At 35.0% G+C, this 22,444-nt stretch overlaps 1 protein-coding gene across 7 annotated transcripts in view; it reads left to right on the top strand.

The window, feature by feature from the left end:
- The window catches only part of MGAT4C (MGAT4 family member C), an 889,611-nt gene that overhangs the window by 214,938 nt on the left and 652,229 nt on the right, over positions 1 to 22,444 (top strand). Inside the window, exons 1-2 of one of the 7 annotated variants that reach the window (XM_054664566.2) lie at positions 19,946 to 20,749; positions 22,316 to 22,399. The exons of 4 other annotated variants lie outside the window; for them this stretch is intronic. The gene's annotated coding sequence lies outside the window, so the exon portion shown is untranslated. Of the gene's footprint in view, positions 1 to 19,945; positions 20,750 to 22,315; positions 22,400 to 22,444 lie in introns of those variants that run through there. 2 more of the 7 variants (XM_063785950.1, XM_063785949.1) reach the window with 2 other exon arrangements.

The following is a 22,444-nucleotide window of genomic DNA, read 5'->3' as shown; positions in this document are numbered from 1 at the left end:
ATTGTTAAGTCAACTTAGTTGCAGCTGGGCACAGTGGCTCATGCCTGGAATCCTCATATTTTTGGAGACTGAGGTAGGAGGATCACTTGAGCCCAGGAGTTCAAGAGCAGCCTGGGCAACATAGTGAGACCTGTCTGTACAAAACTATAAAAAATTAGCCAGGCATGGTGGTGTGCACCTGTAGTCCCAGCTACTCAGGAAGCTGAAGTGGGAGGATCACATGAGTCCAAGAAATCAAGGATGCAGTGAGCTTTGATCATGCCACTGCACTCCAGCCTGGGCAACAGAGTGAGACTCTATCTCAAAACCAACCAACCAGCCAACCGATCAAACAAACAAAAAAGCAAACATTATAATTCAGTAACCATCTATACTCTCAATATAGTAAGTTGTGGTCACTCATAGAGTTCACCTCTTTTATTTCCACTCTCTCAGGAATCAGTGGCCTGTGCAGCCTTTTGTTTCAATATGCAAAGACAATTATTTCAAGTATTTTGTCCAGAGGTCTATTTGTTTCAAGTAGGAGGATACATTCACCCTATGTTATAGCACTTTCTCCAGAAGCAAACATCTCTTCATTATGTTTATATCTATTTTTTAATTTAAAAAATTTGAATGTGTACTATTTTTTTATTTCACAAATAAATACCATTGAAAAATGATTGGGTGCTGTATAAAATTATAATTTTTAAAATTTTATTTTTGTAGATTTAGAGGGTATAGTGTAGTTTTGTTACATGGACATATTAGTTCATTCTCACGTTGATATAAAGGAATACCATACCTGAGACTGGGTAATTTATAAAGAAGCTATATTTAATATAGCTGCAGTCTGTACAGGCTTTTGCTTCTGGGGAAGCCTTAGGAAACTTACAATCACAGTAGAAGCCGAAGGGGAAGCAAGTATGTCTTACATGGTGGGAGCAGGAGGAAGAGAGAGAGAAAGGGGAGTTTCTGTACACTTTTAAACAATCAGATCTCATGAGAACTCATTCATTATCACAAGAATAATAAGGGAAAAGTCTGCCTCCATGATTCAATCACCTCCCACAAGACTCCTCCTTCAACACTTGGGATTAGAATTCAGCTTGAGATTCTGGTGGGAACACATAGCCAAATCATATCAATGGATGTACTATGTAGTGTTGAAGTATGGGCTTGTAGCGTTATCCATCATAAAACTAGTGAATATTGTACCCAATAGGTAATTTTTTAACCACCATCCCCCTCCCACCTTATAGAATCGCCAATGTCTCCTATTCCATTTTCCATATCCATGTGTACACATTGTTTATTTCCATCTAATAAGTAAGAACATGCAGTATTTGGTAATCAGTTTCTAAATTATTTCTTATAAGATAATGGCCTTCAATTCCATTCATGTTGTTGCAAAAGACATAATTTTATTATTTTTATGGCTGAATAGTATTCCAGGATATGTGTGTGTGTGTGTGTGTGTGTGTGTGATATTTTATCTAATTCTCGACTGATGGACACTTAGGTTGATTCCATAACTTTGCATTGTAAATAGTGTTGCCATAAACATAATAGCACAGGTGTATTTTTAATACAATAATTTATTTTCCTATGAGTAATTACCCAGCAGTGGGATTTCCAGATCAGAGGGTAGTTCTATTTTTAGTATTTGAGAAATCTCCATACTGTTTTCCATAGAGGTTGTAGTAATTTACATTCTCACTAACAGTGTATAAGTGTTCCTTTTTCTTTGCATCCTCACCAACATCTGTTGATTTGTTAATAATAGTCATTCTGACTTGTGTATGATTAGTGATTAGTGATGTTGAGCATTTTATTCACGTTTCTTGGCAACTCATTTTAATTCATTTATTTCTTCAACAATTACATATCACTTTTCTAAATTTAGGTTTATTCTAAAGTAACTATCAGAGGATTTTTACAAGGTTTTTTCCCTTAATAAGTTTGCAAACTAGTGGAAAAACCAGACAAGTATATCAAGAAATATTTTTAGGTTATTCCTGCCAGGGGAAACAGAATAAGTATATGCTATAATGTTGATGTTTTATTTTCCCTTTCACTGGCTAGTAGTATTTTTTAACAGATGAAATATATTATACTAAGAGTATCTTTCAAAAGAATAAACTAAGCTGTATTAAAAAAAGGCCAAAAAAGAAAAGAGCATATATGGGCACAGGAGACAGAGTGAGGCAGTATGAAAAATAACCTTATGTTACTGTTGTATAGAATATTTGAAGGACAGTATAAGAAAGCAAAGCTTCAGAAGAAAGGAAAATAATATTGAGAAGCATAATATCACTTTTTGGTGTTGAGGGTACATTAGTGAACAGTGAAGACCATGAAAAGAGGGAGAGAATCAGAATTATGTGGAGGTGCAAGTATTTTGTCAAGCTGGTGTAGTATGAGATATACCCACAGTAGGGAGACCAACTGACATGTAATGTAACTAAGATTTCTTGAAGATCTCATCCTGAGGTGCTATGAGAGAATGACATTATCAATAAAATAAAAGATTAAGGAGTTGAAGAAAGTTTAAAAGGGAAAATTTAGTTTAGTTATATTGAAAACAAGACATATATATCTAGATATAGAGATATAGTTGTTCTGGTATATCCACGGAAGATTGGTTCCAAGACTCCTGTAGATACCAAAACCCATAAATGTTCAAGTTCCTTATATGAAATGATGTAGTATTTGCATACAACCTATGCATATCCTCTCATGTACTTTAAGTCATCTCTAGATTACTTATAATACCTAATACAACTCTATGTAAATAGTTGTTAGATGCATTATTTTTATTTGTATTATATTTTATTGTTACTTTTATTATTTTTCTAATTATTTTATTGATATATAATATTTGTACCTATTTATGTGGTACGTGTGATATTTTGGTATATGCGTAGAAAGTGTAATGATCAAGTCAGGGTATTTAGGTTATCTATCATTGCAAACATTTGTCATTTTTTTGTGTGGGGAACATTTCAAATCTCTTTTAGCTGTTTTCAAATATACAATATATTGTCAACTATTGTCACTCTACTGTGCTATTTAATATTAAAACTTATTCTATCTAACTGTATATTTGTGCCCATTAATCTACCTCTTTTTATCCCCCACCACAGACACACACCCTTCCCAGCCTCTGGTAACCACCATTCTACTCACTATTTCCATGAGATCAATTTTTTAACTCTCATGTATGAGTGAGAACATGATATATTTATCTTTCTGTTCCTGGCTTAATTCACTTAACATAAGCACCTCCAGTTCCATCTATGTTGCTCGAAATGACAGAATTTCATTCACTGTTATGATCAAATAGTATTCAGTTGTGTATGTATACACCACATTTTCTTTACCTTTTCATCTGTTGATGAACAGATTGTTCTATATTTTTGCTATTTTGAATGGTGTGGCAATAAACATGGAGGTGCAAGTATCCTTCTGATATACTGATTTACTTTCCTTTAGATAAAATACCCAGTAGTGAGATTGTTCTATCTTGTGCTAGTTTTAATTTTTAATTTTTGGGGAAATCTCCATACTATTTTCCAGTATGTCTATACTAATTTTCATTCCCACTAACAGTGTATAAGAATTCTCTTTTCTTTTCATCTTTGCCACCATTAGTTATTTTTTGTCATTTGGATAATAGCAATTCTAACTTGGATAAGATGATACCTCATTGTGGTTTTGATTTGCATTTCCCTGAAGTTAGTGATATTGAATATTTTTAAATATACCTGTTGACCACTTGTATGTATTCCTTTGAGAAATGTCCATTCAGATCCTTTGCCCACTTTTTAATGGGATTATTTGGTTTTTTGCTATTATGTGAGTTCCTTACATATTCTGGGTATTAGTTCTTTGCCAAATGAATAGTTTGCAAGTATTTCCTTTCATTCACCACGTTTTCTCTTCACTTTGTCGATTGTTTCATTTGCTATGCAGAAATTTTTTGCTTTAATATAGTTCCATTTGTCTATTTGGGGTTTTGTTGCTTGTACTTTGAGTGTTAGCCATAAAATCTTTGCCTAGAGCAAAGTACTGGAGCATTTCCCCTAGGTCTTCTTCTAATATTTTATTGTTTTAGTTTTTTTTTTCAATTTTTTTTTGTGAGACGGAGTCTAGCTCTGTCTCCCAGGCTGGAGTGCAGCGGCGGGATCTCTGCTCACTGCAAGCTCCGCCTCCCGGGTTCATGCCATTCTCCTGCCTCAGCCTCCAGCATAGCTGGGACTACAGGCGTCTGCCACCACGCCTGGCTAATTTTTTGTATTTTTAGTAGAAACGGGGTTTCACCGTGTTAGCCAGGATGGTCTTAATCTCTTGATGTTTTAGGTCTTATTTTTAAGTGGTTTATCCATTTTGTGTTTTTTAGTGGTGAGATTCGAGATGTCCAATTTCATTCTTCTGCATATTAATGAACACTTTCAATTTGGAGTTGGTTGAATCTGTGGATGCAGATCGCAATGATAAAGCAGGTTACTCAAATACATAGCTACTATGAAGACAACGTTAGATTGTTAAAATTGCACAAATACTAAATCTATCTAAACAATTACGTGAAACTATTACAAAACTAATCAAGATTAGGTCAGTTTGTAGAGAAAAAATGACTACTAACTTGCTCTCAGTGTTTGCTTTGACCTCAGTTTAATTTTTAGCCAACTAACCAACCTGTTTCAGTCCATGAGGAGAGTGACTTAAAGGAATAGTAAATATTTTTAAAATACAGTCCATTGCTGTAGTTATGTAATCAATGTATTTTAATTGCTAAAATTATTTTTTTTGCTAGATACGATTTTCTCCAGTGTCATGTTCTTGTTAGTCAAACACAACAAATGACAGGTTTCTGAGAAGTAAGGTTTGTGTAGGTGGCCTAAAAGTGAAAGTCTTCTGTCCCTCTACTACTCTTCTAAACATTTATTCCCCTGTCTAAATGGTTTGCAATATCAAAAGATTGATAGATATGTGGATACATATGTTTACTTTTCTCTCTCTGGGCTTTTGTTTGTCCAAAGGTTGTGACAAACATTTTGAGAGAAAACTGTTTTCATTGAACTTGGAGAAGAAAAAAAAAAAAAGAAACCCTGTTAACTGATGAAAGTCAGTTTATACAAACAGCATACAGCATACAGAAATAAATGAGTAGCATGTACTGTGTAAAATCTTGATATTTTTGAAGAAGATTTATATTGTTTTCAGTATTTCAAGAAAATCAAAACTGACATGATACATTTTCTGCTCATGATATAGCAACTCTTACATGAACTACACTTGTGAAATATCCTCACAGATGTCAACGTTCACTATTGCCCTTTTTTCTTGCTCTTATTCTTACAAGGGTTTTAATTTAATGTTACTTACGGTTACCTATGTTTACTTATGCTTATTCTGCTATTGCTTTTAAAAAAAGATTGATTTAAGGGTTGTTCTAGTAGATTATTAATTTGTCTAATCTAGAATTATTCTTTTTGCAAAGCACAGATATCTACTCAACCATCACAAGTATTAAGGGAAAGAAGCCATTGTTGCAAGTACAGCAGGGGTTTTATAACTACATGTAGAAATTGTAGGCTCGTAAGTTTCCAAAGCTGCTAGCAACAAATATGGATGCTATACTCTAAATTATATCAGATCATTACTTAAGTTCTCAATGAATACTGGTTGCAGAACAAAATAATCACCACTCAAGGCATTGTGTACATAGCTCTATTCTGGAAGCAAATAAAGTTTATGAGCTTGAATACTACAACTGACTAGAATTTTGTAGACATTCTACAACTTTCTTACTGGAGCCTTGCTTAAAAGATCAAGCTAAATTAAATACTTTATTGGTAATAAATGCTTCTCCAGTTTTGCAAGAGTCTCTCACAATAGTGGGTTTCATCATTCATTGATTCTCTTGCTGTGTGTGGTATCTGACCAGACTGAGCCTGATCTATTCTAGTTTTGACTAGAGTGTGTCCATAAATTTATGGAAAAAATGTTGAGATTAGATAAGTTTGGGAAAATACTAAAATGTCATCTCTCCAGGATTTCACAGGGTCATGGATTTGATGTGATTTGTTATTCTCATTTTTTCATGTTCCCAATTTGCAGAATATCTCATAGTATTAGTGTTCTTTGGAATGCATTTTGGTCAATGATGCTCCAGCTCTGTTTAAAAGAGTTAACCTTATTTCTCCCAAATTATGGAATTAGTTTATTATCCATTCCTCCCACATTCAAGCATATCAAACTATTTTTTTCTTAACAAAATATGAGGCTAGATTTCTTGGGAAACTTGGTAGAAAATGAGCAATTGAGTTTAATACCGGGCTTCCATTGTTAGTTACTCTTATCTCCTCAGAGATATTTGCTGTTTCAAGGTGTTAAGTTTTGGGACAATTTATTACACAACAATAAATCACTAATGTACCTGTCTTCTTAAGCACCCTCCAACCCCTTAAACTACAGTAAACTGCTTTAATATTTCTTCAGTCAAATATTTTCATAGCCTTTTAGTATAGAGTTCTGGGATATGTTGCTGCTTCAGAATCCCAGTCATTTTTTTGAGTGATATATCAATTAGAAGTGACTTGATTATCCTTTTCAGTATATTGCCCTAGTATATTGTTCACTGTAATGAGAGAAAGTAAACGCTTGTTTTTGCTCACTGGACTGTCAAAATAATGGATCTATCCTCAATTAACCATATATAATACCTATATTCTAGATACAACAATTTCAGTAATACTGCCAATTGTTTTTTCCTTTTTAGATACATTTTATATAAACAAGATGATATACTCTAATACACCTTATAAATCTAAGTAATAAAATAATACCCATAATCCCAATACCAAAAGAAATAGAATATTACTTCATAAGATTACAAGTTTCGATGGGTCTGACTTTTATGCAACTTAGGGGAAATTTTCTAAGGAAAAGTGTACACAATTTCCAAAATTAAATTAGATAGAAGGATCTTGAAAGAAATGATCCAAGTGAGGAACTTCATAAACTCCACGGTGAATCTACCTATGGACCTATGGACTGCATCAATACTATTTAATGAGCCTCAGGGTTTTTCTTTACAGTGGAAATTTTGTTTACCTTTTCCTAATTAACTTTATAATTTAAACATATATATATATTTTTGCAAATATATTGTTTAACTTCACTTGTTTTCAGGTAATCAGTGCTTAAAAATGGTATTTATACAGTTTTCTGTTATTTGCTTCCCCCCACCTAATATTATATTTATAAAATTGACATGTTACCACACAATTTTAAACTAAATGATATATAACTAAGAATGATTTTTAAATATTATCATTTACCTAAAGCATATATTATCCATAATCCCTTTAATTATTCTGGCTTTTATCCCACACTCACTGCATCGTCAGAGGACACAGTTTGAAAATGTCCTGCTTTGACCTCTCAAAGTGCTATGTTCTATTGAAACAAATGTCATGCTGCACAGCCTTCGGTGATTCTGTACTCTTCTGAAACTCACATGATATTTATTTTAGGTATTCTCTGGAGGATGTAATCTGCTTCTTACAGAGCAGCCTATCATAATAATACACTGGATAGAACCAGAAGTTATTGCCTGACTTCTAATAATCTGGTCTACATTTTATATGATGGGCACACTAAATATTTTATCTAATTACTTTTCTTTATACTCCCCATTAAGAAGTCCAAAGTCCAATTTACATTCCATTTTTAGCAATTATAGAGAATGTTGTGGCATAAATTTTGTGTACTAAAATCAGCTTGATTCCCATTGATTGCTCTGCTCATGTATCTCTTTGTCCCTATCTCCTCATGTATCTTTTGATAGTGTGTTTTTATGTCTTTCAATTTATGTATAAACTATGTGTGAGAGCTAGAAAAGAAAAATAAATAAAATATGTTTTAAATGTATTTCCTGTTTTGTTCAACCCTTAGATTTGTCTTTGTTGTAATTTTGTAATCTTACTTTCTGTGTTCCATTTGACATTTATGAAAAGCTGTATGGTATATATTGAACCTAAAATATATAATTTTTATTATGTTGAAAATCATATAAAATATATTTTGGTTTATTCCTCTCTATTTAGGGTGCTTGCAGTTATAGTATTCCTAGGACCCTAAAATATTATTAGTTAAAATGTTGAGAAAGTTTTTAAGTACATACTTTAAAAAGTCAAATTTCAAGATTATGCTTTTTGACAGCTGTGAAATAACAATGTAATTGCATCGTAACTGTGAAATATGACTTCCTCTTGCTTGTAGAAAGTGGATATTTTGCCAATTCTGACATGTATACAACAGCCCCAGGGCATCCCATTCTTCCTGACTAATTAAGTCCCAATACTTACTTTGTCAGATTGATTGCCACTTTATCTAAAAGTTGAGATAAACAGATTAAATACATAAAATAAAAGCAGGTATTTTGAATAATACAAGTGTAATTTTTCTTGTAATTACATGTTGAGAGAACCTATATAGAGAAAATTCATATTAAGTAATTTTAAGCTAATAAGTCACTTTGCTATTTTTTTAAATTTTTCTTTATTGACAGTTGTGGTAGACAACAGAGATTTCATATAAATTGGTAGAATCATCGTCATATATTAATTTAATCGTTTTCAGTTAGCCCCAAGTTGGTCTTTTAATTTAGATATATAATTGTAGAAGTTTAAATCATTAACTTACATATCATTTACAGGAAAATAGATTATGTAATTAATCCTTTTAGAGAAAAATGAATTTTAGATACAATCATTCAGTAACAAGTTTGGTCATGTTATCATCAAAAGAGTGTAAATGCCATTGATTCACATTTTCTAATTCTTCTGATGAACACTTCAGATTAGAAAGTAGAACATTAATTGCAGCAGTACATGAGAGCTTTTTACAATGATAACACAAGATCGTAATTTATGTAGGAATAATTTATTTTACAATGAAAGTTTTCTTTCTGAAAAACAGCTTAATTTGGTGCGGGGGCGGTATGTAACATCTACTTTTTTTTTTTTTTTTTTTTTTTTGAGACAGAGTCTCACTGTGTTGCCCAGGCTGGAGTGCAGTGGCATGATCTCCTCTCACTGCAGCCTTCGCTTCCCGGATCCAAGCGATTCTCTTGTCTCAGCCTCCTGAGAGCTGGTACTACAGATGCCCTCCATCACGCCTGGCTAATTTTTTTGTGTGTTTTTAGTAAAGACGGGGTTTCACCATATTGGCCAGGCTGGTCTCAAACTCCTGACTTCAGATGATCTGCTTGCCTTGGCCTCCCAAAGTGCTGGGATTACAGGCTTGAGCCACCACGCCTGCACACATCTACTTTTTAAATTGTCTTTTTCTTCTTTAAAAGATGAGTAAACCCTCATTCTTGACCTGAAAATCTATGTGATAAGATGAATGTATAACAGGCATCTATGGAAGATGAAGAACAGAGAAAGATGTACAGCTAGCTAATAGAAATGATAGTTAGGCCAAGACTTTAAGCATGCATATGATTTTAGTAGGTTGAGAAAATAAGTATATGGGGATCATTCACATATAGAAAATATTATAATAAAATAAATGCAAATCTCAAGTAGCATAATGCATTCAAGTATCATGCATGCAAGTTCTTTGTTATCATTAGAGTATAAAGTGTGAGGTGTGGAATAGTAGAAGATGAGGCTGGTTGGACAAATAGGTAGAGGTCCCAGGATGAAATGCTCAAAAATTTGAATTATATTCTGAGCCCAGAGGTTGATTAAACTTAGAGATCCTCCAAGTTGTGATAAACCTTCAAACAAATAGTGGCTTTTGCTTTTTCCTGATGTTTCCACATAAATTCAAATCTCAAATTAATTTCTTAAAATGTATTTAAAGTATTAAAACATTTATATGTATCAAACTATTATAATAAAATATAAAGTACTTAAAATATTACTAAACAGTTAACATGGTTGCTAACAAACAGTTGCATTCTAAATGGTAAAATCTACAGGTTGCCTGCTGTGACATAAATTTCACATTGAAAATAAACACCATAAATAAAGTATAACAATAAATAAATTTGTTATAAAAAGATTTAGAAAAATGCAATTAAAAACAAAGCAATTTTCTATATTGAACTATTACTATTTTACCAAGTATGATTAAATTGACATTGAAGAAAACTGAGATGCGAGGAGATAAGGAGTGCAAAAGCAGTACTACAAATTGCTGAAGGAGACGTGCAGAGGAGTTGTTCAGTGATGAAGGGTAATTTCAGGTAAACTATCCAGAGGAACTGCCATACAAACATGTATCTATCTGTCTATCTATCTATCTATCTATCTGTCATCTATCTATCTACCTACCTACCTACCTACCTACCTACCTATCTATGGGACCTCTATCTGTTTGTCTGTCTGCCTGTCTATCTATCATACGTGTGTGTGTGTGTGTCCGCACGTCTTTGCGTATCTGCTGTAGAGATTCCAGAACAGCAGGCTTCAGGGAAGGTGCACAAAATTTTGGAATAACAATTATTTCAAAATGTTTCAATTTGTTTCAATTAACACCATTTCTATCCTTTAAAATTTTTGTATCGTTCTCTAAATTTGGCAGCCATGGAAATGTATCCATCAGATATCCCTTCATCAGCGAATACTTCCAAGGAGTCGTTAGCTGACAGCCTCCAAGTGCTATACATTCAGGATCTATGTTCACACCGAGACTATACACCTTCTGGTTGTCTCCAGCCTATGACTGAGCACAGCGAGAGAACTTACCAGAGTCAGCCATTTCTGACCCACATGTAATTCCTCTAATGGGGAATCTCTGCTCTGAATTTCCAAGGTTTTCTTATAGCCTGAGGCTCTGCATTCTTTCTTCTTTCTCCTCTCTTCATTCACTGATATCAGACCTGCATTGTGGTCTGAAGGTGGACCCCACGTACTACTTTCCCGTCTCTCATTTACTTTTACAGGTATTTTTCTCAAGGAAGGGGAACATCACACACCCGGGACTGCTGTGGGGTGGGGGAGGGGGAGGGGGGTGGGATAGCATTAGGAGATATACCTAATGCTAAATGACGAGTTAATGGGTGCAGAACACCAACATGGCACATGTAAACATATGTAACAAACCTGCACGTTGTGCACATGTATCCTGAAACTTGAAGTATAATAATAATAATAAACAAAAAGAAAGAAAATGAAAAAAAACAAAACAAAAAAACTGTTGCCCTTTTACCTCTTCCTTGGTGTCTGCTTCCAGGAGAATGATGCAATGAGATACATCAGGCAATATTAAAATGAGGGCTTTTCATCAGATGGCTGATACATGGGAGGATAATGTTTAGCTTTATATTTGCATGGCGCGTACATTCCTTCAAAGTAGATGGCACCTGTGGTTTGACTACGCATCTCTTGTAGCTATCTCCATCTTCTTCAAGCCAGGGTTATATATCCTCCTGAGCAAGTATAGTAATTAATTTATCAGCATGGGAGTTCAAGAACTCTTCAGCATTTTTAAATTAACCTCTTCAAAGTTAACATCCCTCTCAAGAACAATTTTCATGCTATCCTCGACCACCTTTACAAAACCTTTTAAATCAATCACAAATTGTGGCATTTGTTCTTTATTATATATCCCTTGATGTTGATGGATAAAAATATTGCCATGCATGGTCAGTGAATTCCAAAGCCTTTCTAAATGTCAAATAGTTCAAAAAATTTTTAGTAAAGCTTCTTGTTTGACAAACCTAGACCATGACCAGGTTTTGAATAAGTAATTGAGAATAATAAGTCTTGACAACTGTGAAGACTTATAATGTGATGAACTATAAAATCATGGTTCATGGATTGCAAAAGCAGTGTCAAAGTTGGAGGGAAGACAATCACCTGGATGTTAGGGGTATATTCTACATCCCTAGGGCTGTATTCTACATCCCTGTTTAAATGTTAAGGCATCAAAAATGTCTACGGCCTTGTTTGCAAGTTTTTTTTTTTTTTTTCTGGTAGTGCCTTATTTAGCATAGGAGGTAAAACTGTACATATTTCTCAAAAAAAAAAATCTTACTTTTTAAATAGGGTTTGAGGGCCTCCATGCAACTCGTAATTTCCTTTGGACATTCCTTTAAGTAAACAGAGTTTTCAGAAAAACAGATTAGTTTGGATTTTAACATAATATTTTTAGCCCAAGTACCAAGATCAGTAAAATTATCCTGTTAACTTCATAACCAGACACTTTATTCTTCTGAGGAATAAACCCACAGGACAATATCTGTTTCTTAACCCTATCTGATCTACAATCAATTTTGTTTATCAGTGGTCTTTTTTTACTTTTTAAAAAATACTTAGGACAGAAAAGTAACAGTCTTCTCATGAAGAGTTAATGCAGCTTCCACGGTTATTTTGATGATATAAGCATAACAAATATTGATTCTGTTGAATTTCTAAGGCTTGCTTTGAAAGGCAACTTCATTGACAACTCCTTTCCCCCTGTCACGGTCTTCACTTTTAACTTTGCAAACACTGTCATGTCCTTATTCTGAGTCAATTTGGTAGATAATCTGAGTCTTTGATTATCCTGTCTCTCCATTTATTTTCCCAATAATTTTGCATGTTTTTTCTAACAAATAATGCTGTATTCTTGTCACATAGTGCATAGGAATGCTAATTTATAAATTTATTTATTTTACTATTTATAATTGCAATGTGTACCCTAATAATGCATTTTTAGCGTGCCTACAATTTCTTTGGCGTGCTCTTTTTTTGTCAAAATATCTTAGTTTTACTCTATTATTTTTTTATTCTCTATGCTTTCATCTCTACATTTTCTTCAAAAGATTTTCAACTGGTTGTTGACTCATACAACAGTATGCAAAAGCAGGAGGCAAATATAAAATACGGTGTGAAAAAGTATTTGAGACAAGACTAGAAAGATCAAGAAAGTCTAACACTATGTATAATATTGTGATGACTTTCTTCTTTCTGTCAACATCATACATAGACATCTTATGCACATTTCAAGTGATTTCCATGTACAAAATCCATTTATAGTAGGAGATGTAGATCAAGTTGGTTCTTTTTTTTTTTACATACTGGTTTATTTAAAATATTGCAGTACATTTTATGAAAATAAGTCAATTTTTTCCACATGAAATTCAGTCAAGGGTTTTGAGCAATATGTATGTATTATAAAGTAGTAGCACATTGAAATAGGTCATTATTAGAGACAGCATCTCACTCTGGCACCCAAGTTGCAGTATAGTCCCATGATCATGGCTCACCATAAACTCCTGGGCTCAAGCAATTCTTCCAAATCGGCCTCCTAAGAGGTGACTACAGATGTGCACCACCATCCCTTGTTATTTTTTTAATTTTTTTTGTAGTGACAGAGTCTTGCTATGTTGCCCAGGCTGGTCTTGAACTTCTGGCTTTAAGTGATCTCCCTTTCTAAGCCTCCCAAAGTGCTGGGATTATAGGTGTGAGTCACCATGCTGGCCGAATCTTTTCATTTTTCCTGTGATATAAGATATTTTGTGGAGAATTCTTTTATGCTTTATGTGATACATCTATTTTGAGCTCTTTCCATTATGGACTTTATCATATGGTATGATAATTAGGTTTATATATTTGTCTTTCTTATCAGATTACTAACTTCTTGAAGGCAGGAACTACGTACTAGTTTGTATTATATATTTCAGTTTTTGTCATAGTAAATTATGGTAACATATTAACCTCAAATTAATATTTATTAAAGTGAATATAGGGTGCACATTAAAATATTGATGTTTCTCGGCTTTTTGGAAGGCTGAGGGAGAAGGATTGCTTGAGCCCAGGGATTTGAGAAAAGACCTGGCAACATAGTGAATTCCTGTTTCAATCAATCAACTAATCAATCAATCAAATAATGATGGCATAAAGATATCCAACAGGTGACATGTGTTTCTCCCCCAACCCCGCACCCCGCCAGGTGCCATGACTCTTAATTTATTTTACTAAGTTTTACAAATCAGGCAAACCTCATGGATTGAGAAGGAGCATTCAAAGAAAGTGCAAATGATAGATCATGTCAAATTATTTTTTAAAAATGGACTGAAGTAGATTTTTAAAGGCTAATCCTATCTATGATTTCACCTTTTAAAAATGTATTATTTGTGTAACAGAGAGTATAGATGATAACAGCATACATAGATGATATGCAGCATAACACAAGAGGCCACTATTCACATTGTTTTCTGTGAATGTAAAATAAAATTCTGCAAATAAACAGCCCTGTGATGGAGAATAATGTCTCATGTTAGTAAAAATTTTGTTATTGACAAAACAAAAATGGATACAAACACCAAAGAGACATAAGACATAATTACTATACATTTTTTATACAGGAGTAACTTTAATTCTGTTATGTTGTATGTACATTGAAAGGAAATTTTAATGATGAAATCAGAAAATACAAGTACTAACATTGAGCACTATTTTTATACTTATTTTTACAATCACTGTCTAACTCATGGGTCAAATATTAGTATTAATAAGTTAATAATAAATGTAGTTTTAAAATATTAGATTCTTCCATTTTTCAAAAATCAATATATACATTATGAGTGGTAGGAATTTTAATTTCAGTGTTTTTTACTTTCTAGAAGAGCTAAATAGCATGTGTTTCTAATGAAAAGGGAAAAAAGTATGAGAATTTCTCTTTTTCTCAAGTATTACTCTTTTAAAATATTCTTATGGAAAAATTTAGCATATTTTCAGTTATAGTTCATCATATACTTTCCAAGTTCATCATATACTTTCCAAAAAATAGAAGATAAATTTTATACACAGGAATAATGTTAAAATATTCAGTGTATTTACTGTTAAATCATTTTATGAATTATTGAACCATCTAAATACCAACAGGTAAATTTCAAATTAAGAAATATCCTAAATCTAATGTGTCACTCTGCCATTTAATGTAGAGATAATTTGAACAAAAACCAAACATCCAAGTGGTCTCCAAGAGAGTAGACATTTAGGGACGAAATATTTGTTTTACCTGTAATAATGCAGCCTTTTTTTTTATCCAGCAATCTTGGTAGTTGTTTGCTTTAATACATAACACTGAATTTGAATGAGGACAATGACTGTTAAAAATGCATCTTTTTGAGGTGGGCACTCAGAGGTAACATGCACAGCTGTGTTTTCTGAGTGAGTTAACAGGAACTAGGGCTATGAAATTCCCAATCAGGAGAGCAAGCTGCTTATTCTCTGCTCTAGCTCACAAAGGGAGTCACACAAGCTAAATGACATCCCAAATGTCTGGTACTTTATGTAGTTCATTGCTAATTACAGAGGAGTGATAGAAGAATATGGCAATCTGTATTTTTGTTATTTTACATATTTGCATGCCAGATGGCATTTAAGAGGATATGAAAGCAAAATAATTACTTAAGTTAAAAAAATTTATCCACGTCCACACCGCAATAACATTTTGGTGGTATAGAAATATATGAAATAGGTTACATAACCTTAGTCAGAGTTTATATTTCACTAGTTTCTACATTTAGTATATAGTTGCTGATACGGTTAAGCTTTGCATCCCCACCCAAATCTCATCACGAATTGTAATTCCCATAATCCCCATGCGTCAAAAAATAGACCAGGTGAAGGTAACTGAATCATGGGGGTGGTTTCCCCCATGCTGTTCTCATGATAGTGAGTTTTCACGAGATCTAATGGTTTTATAAGAGGCTCTTTCCCCTTCACTTAGCACTTCTCCTTCCTGCAGCCTTGTAAAGAAGGTGTCTTGCTTACCCTTTGCCTTCTGACATGATGGTAAGTTTTCTAAGGCCTCTCCCGCAATGCTGAACAGTGAGTCAATTAAACTTCTTTCCTTTACAAATTACCCAGTGTCAGGCAGCTCTTTATAACAGTATAACTGACTAATACAGTCACTTATGCCTGCTACATTTGCATTTTCTCTTAGCCTATAAACTGTGATCTCAGGGGATACTATCTGGCCAATGAAAGTGAAAAAAATAACTGCTTGAGGTTGACATTGATTCTCTATGTTAATACCAGTTCTTGCTGGGAATGGAATGCTACACAGTTTCACTCAAAATGGAAATCTTCCAAGTGGTCAGAGCTTCCAGAAGTACTCACCATTGCTCAGCTTTCCTGAATGGATAGCCTTAATGAAAGATCCATATCACTTTCAAAGTAATGATTGTTTAAAATAGTAAATGACTTAGATAATGAGGTTGTTCCAATGGAAAATTGAGAGTTAGTTATGGAAATGGACCTCTCAGAAAAATATGGAGACTAGAAATATTTTTGATTGATTACCAGAAAATTATCATTACTATTAGCACTACTATTATTACTATTCTGAACAGGCTGCCGAGTTGATCTACATATGCCAGTGGTCATGTTTACTCATCAAAAAATCTACTCAGTAAACGGGTGAAAGAACAATGATCATAATTCCAAAGATGAAGGAAATCCATGGAGCAGCATGAAACTCCCATCCCTGAAACTGACCAAGATATATATATCTAGCAAAAATAATTAGGAAGCAATTATACAAGAATTTACCCTTCTTGAAAAGTACCTTTGTATCCCAAAGCATCTAGCACCATAAAACAAAATACTGCCATATTAAAAATTCAGTTATGTGGTCAGTTATAATGAGACCACACCCTGTGAGGATTGGCAGGCATTTTTCAGAATTCAAAATATTCTCTGAAGCACTGTTCCCTAATCATGACAAATAGATCAGAATTATGTAGTAACATTTCTCTGTATCCCACTTAATAGTCCATAAATATTCACTTCCTGTATTCTGTGGTCTTTGAAAGGAATTCCCAAAGGAGAATTCTTCTGCCCCAGTCAGCTAGAATAAAAGGTGAAGGCGAAGAAGTTGAGAAGAGACATGGTACATGCTCCCTAGAGCCTTATGACCTTCAAAGATGAGAACCGAAGCTTTTTTCTTGTTTGCTGCATGGAATAATTTTTTATTTTTAATTATATCTTTAAGTATGTATTTTATGTGTTTCTTTTGTTCTTCAGTATATAATATAGACAAGGCATTAAATTTCCATTTGTTTCTAAAATATTTGAATATTGAGATGGAATTATAAAACAACTGTCAGTATTGAACACTCTAAAGAACACGGACTAAAATATCTGAAAGTGACTTCCAGTTTTTTCTTTTGTGAAAGAAGAATGAGTGTGTAGTTTATGTGGATCATGTTAGATAGGTACATTTGGATAGAGGGGAATAACTTTATGTGTATCTATATGTCTGTGCATGTGTGTGCATGCCTGAAAACAGCCATAAGGTAGAGTCTAAAATATGCCATTTTGGTTTAGCTTCTGGCATACAGAAATGTTCTGTTCCCTGGAAAGCCCTCAGTTAAAAAAAAACTGAGCCCTTTTGGGGGTCTTACATCTGCAGCTCTAGCTGATTGATCCAGAGGTAAATCAAAGCTGGGTCATCAGATCATCCTTCCTGAGAATTTTAGCCTAGAATAGAGAGACCTAGAAAATAAATATCACTAGCATTGAACTTTGGTAAAATCATTTCAAAAGAAGTTCTCCCAAGCCCAACTTCTGCAGTTTCTTTAGCTGCCATCATTTCCATTCTCCCAGGTGGAGCACATTTTCTTAGTTGTTCTTGGCATCCTGTCAACAACCAGGCTATCCGTTGATTAAAGCCTCTTTGTAATTTAGTTAGGCAGAATCCCCTTCCGTTCACAACTACAGCAATTCTTATTTACCTCAGCTTTATTGAGGTTTAATTGACAAAAAATTATATATGTTTATAATATTTGTAATGTATAATATCATGTTCTGATATCTGTGTACATTGTGAAATGTGACTATATCAGGTTAATTAAGATATCCAGCACCTCAAATAGTTATCTTTTGTGTGTCCCAAAAGTACTTAAATATACTCTCTTCACAAATTTCAAATATAGAATATAGTATTATTCTATATTTACTATTATTATATACTATATAATTATATATATACTATATAACTATATAGTATATATATAATTATATAGTATATAGTCTATAGACTATATATACTATATATAGTATAGTCTATAGACTATATAGTATATATACTATATATAGTATATACACTATATATAGTATATATAGCATATATATATAGTATATATATAGTATATATAGTATATATACTATATAGTATATATACTATATAGTCTATAGACTATACTATATATACTATATATATAGTATAGTATAGTATAGACTATATATATACACTATATATATACTATATACTATATATAGTATAGTATATATAGTGTATATATATATTATATACTATAGTCTATAGACTATACTATATACACTATATATATGTATAGTATAGTATATACTATATATAGTATATATAGTATATACTATATATACTATATATAGTATATACTATATAGTCTATAGACTATACTATATATTATATATAGTCTATATACTATATAGTCTATAGACTATACTATATATTATATATAGTCTATATACTATATACTATATAATTATATATATTAATATATAATTAATATATTAATTATATATTTATCTATAATTATTAATATATATAATTATATATAATTAATATATTATATATTATAATATATTATACATATAATTAATATATGTAATTAATATATTAATAGTATATATACTATATATAGTATATATACTATTAATACTATATATACTATATATAGTATATATAGTATATATACTATTATAATATATTATATTATATTATACTATATAGTATTATTCTATATAGAATATAGTATAGTCATCATGCTATACATTATTCATCCTGCCCGATTAAAACTTTGTACCCTTTTGCCAACATCTCCCAGTTTCTCTCATATCCTGGAAACCACCATCCTACTGTCTGCTTCTGTGAATTTCACTGGTTTAGATTCCTCCAATAAGTGACATTGTGCCATATTTTGTTTTTCGTGCCTGGCTTCTTTCACGTAGCATAATGTGCTTCATATTCATCAGTGTTGTCTCAAATGACACAATTTCCTTCTTTTTAAGGTTAAATGATACATTTTACACACACACACACACACACACACACACGCAGATGGGCAGGTGTTGGAGATACTGATTTCATCTGCTTTACATACCCAGTGGCGAGATTGTTGCATCATATGGTAATTCTACTTTTAAGTTTTTAAGGATCATTCATTCAGTAATCTTAATTAAATCAACTCATTACAGGTGGTAAAAATAATACCAAATAATTACATCTCGAACAAAAATTTGTAAGGGAGACCTCGAATCAGAGGTTCAGAAAACATTTAAAAAAGTAATTCCTGCAGAGTTTAAATAACTTTTAGGGTTGGAAATTGCTTTTCAGATTTGTAAATATAACATACTGGTATATCAGTATTAAAATAACATTACTGGTCTATTAACAATTTTCTTATGTTAGATTTCGGTTTCTCCAAGCCAGGTTTCTATTCACGGATGTAGAACAAGGAAATTTTGGAAGGATGACATTGTGCTCTTTGATATTATTTCCAGTGCTTAGAGCACACCTCAAAATGTGCAGCCCACATTCCTTGGGCATATACATGATCACTTTAGGAAGTTGGTTTTCATTCTTTAACAAGAAGTACCACCTTATTGTCACAGGATCCTTAGGGTGTGGCTTCGCCAGCCACAAACCTCTGTGGCCACTGGCGCCTCTGCTTGAGTTTTGTCCGTGCCTGCTGGGCTTGTTTCACCCACTTGGCCCGGCAGGCTGTGCTCGGCTCATGCTACCAGCCCGGATCCCACACCTGCGAAGGGTCAGCCAGGCGAGGAACAGCAAGGGAGAAAATGAACACGGGTCCGGCCACTGTGCACAGCCAGGCATGCTGGCTGCTGCCTCGGGGTGGGCAGCTCCAGGTGCCAGCACAGGCTCCGGCTTCATGCGAGGCTGCTACTGGACCAGACGTACCGCGGCTTCCGCTGCAGGCGCCAGTTTCTGGACAAGGGGAACGCGGTGGCACCCCAAAGCTCGGAGACACCAGGAACCACAGAGCCCCAAAGAGAGTATTACAGCATGTTACAGCCCTGGGTCAGAGAGCCTGAAGGCATGGACTCCCAGAAAGGCTTCAGACCTTCTCTCCTTGTCGCCCACAGCAAGTGGATGTGGGTGGGGTGTGTGTGTTTAGCCTGTTTGTGTTACAGCTCTTTCAGTCCCTCTGCCCCGCTCCGGCCCCACCACTTCTTCCCGGTTGGATGGGGTGGCCGCTGGCAAAGGGTGGGAGGGTTAATAGTGGTACAGGCCTTTTAGCTCCAGCCCATAGCTCAGTGAGCCAGCAGGGAAATGTTACAGCTTCTTTCGCTCCCGCAGTCTGGGGGTCCTGAGTTCCTGTCCCGCTTCAGGAAAAATGAGATTACTCAGACAATTGGAGGGTGAGCAAGGTGGGGAAGAGCTTTATTAGGTGACCATACAGCTCTCAAAGGAGATGAGACCGGACACAAGAAACCGCTAGCCACAGGCAGTAGTCCCCAGGGGCTTGAATGCAGGGTTTTTATGGGGCTCAGGATGGAGGAAGTTCATGCTAATTGGTTCACGGGTAGGATGAAGTGAGTGCTGATTGGTTACGGGCGGCCATGGGAGGGCTTGAAAAAAGCACCATTCCATTGGCCAAAAGCTATCAAAAAAAATTCTCACTCCCGGTTGTGGTCTCCATCCGGAAATGGCCGTCTCGCCGCCAGGCCCGAAGGTCAGGACCTGCCAGGTACACACCCCTTCCCACCTAGGAACCTGTCTGCTCCCGCTGCCATCAACAGGCCGTTCATGGCGCCCAGGCTGACTGCTCCCAGGGGTGCCCGTAGGCCCGCACCGAGCCACCGTCAGCCCCCAGCCTCTCTTCATGCTCATCAGCACGCATCATTTCAGCCTCAGAAGCAGTTTCTGGAGGGGGCCAAGGCAGCGGGGAGCTGGCGTGTCAGCACTACCGCGAGTGTGCACACACCTGGCTGGGTCGCGACAGCGCCTGGGCTCGGCTATCAGGACATAGTCGCAACTTTGCTCCACTGCAGAGCAGGCACTGGGAGCAGGGAGGGGCCAGGGAGTGGGAACAGGAACTTCTGAGCCTGTGGAGGCGGGGGCTTTCCCGGCCCTGAGAGTACAGGGATGCCGGAGTCCAGAGCCGTGGCTGGGCGGCTGCAGCGGGAACGCAAGCTCCTGTCCCACCAACTCAGTAGGGCACAGGGCTCCCCTGGGATCACCTGTTTCCAGCACCCACTGGCTCCGCAGAGTGCGCAGCCCTGGCCGAGCCTTCCTCACTGGAGCTGTGTCTTCACAGCGGCTGCTCCAACCGGGCCACTGCTGCCATCATTATGATGAAAATGCTTCTTTAGATGGGCGATACTTTGTACTGGCTAAGAGCCCAGTCTCCAGAGATAGGCTGCTGAAGATCACAGCCCAGTGCACACCTCACGAGATTTGTGACATCCTAATTAATTTCCCTGCTGACATTCTTCCACAACTCAAATATGTTCTCTTCCAAATGACCTTTTATACTGTAAATGAGATCATGAGATCACATCATGTCCTTGTTTAAAACCATTAACGAGCCTCCATCTAATATAAAACAAAATCTAAGTTCTTATGAACAGCTACCGATGCACGTCCCACCTATACCCACAGGCTCAACCTGGGCCTTTCTTTCTTATTTCATTGTGCTCCAGTCACACTAATAGGCTTTCAGTTTTTCACAACTGACCAACTTATATCCCACCACAAAGCACCTGTCATAACTGTCCTTCTTTGTCTGAAATGCTTTCCCTGCTTGTCACTTTTACTCTTCATGGCTTCTAGAGAGTAAATATAACCTGTAGAAGGTGACGTTCCATTAGCATTCTTTCTAGATTTAGAGTAAGTACCCCAAAAGTGTTTCTTTTCTTTTAGCACCCTGTTTGCTACTTTCATGGAACTTGTCACCTGTGAAATTGTTTAATTTGTTTCTGGTTTTTTTGTTTATTTTCAATATCCTTCCCTGGACTGCAAGCTCAAGAAGGAAACAAAACAAAACAAAACAAAAAAAACACTGTGTACTTCATGGAGGTACCTGAGTCCATAGAACATGGTCCAGGTTTGATAAATATTTTTGAATAAATAACTATAGTAGACAGTATGTAAAACTATACACTTTTTATTTCTCCCAAAAGTTACCTCCTTAATGCCTTTAATTATATATTTCTAAGAATGTTTCACAAAGTTTTGCGATATAAACACTATATTCTACTTCTGTGAATTTAGAAAGGAATTTAACATCCTTTTGCTCCATTTTTTTTTTCAGCTGTAAAATGGGATAATGTTCACCCCACCACCCTGCTGTGAGCTCAGATATGTGATACTTTAGAGTGTAAAGCACTATAACAATGTAAGTCTCCATTATTTGGCAATAAGTAGCAACCATACTTATTTC

The sequence above is a fragment of the Pan troglodytes genome, chromosome 10 (genome assembly GCF_028858775.2).
Source record: "Pan troglodytes isolate AG18354 chromosome 10, NHGRI_mPanTro3-v2.0_pri, whole genome shotgun sequence".
Taxonomy (NCBI): domain Eukaryota; kingdom Metazoa; phylum Chordata; class Mammalia; order Primates; family Hominidae; genus Pan; species Pan troglodytes.
Note: the sequence above shows the minus strand (reverse complement) of the source record. Positions and strands in the feature narration are given on the sequence as shown.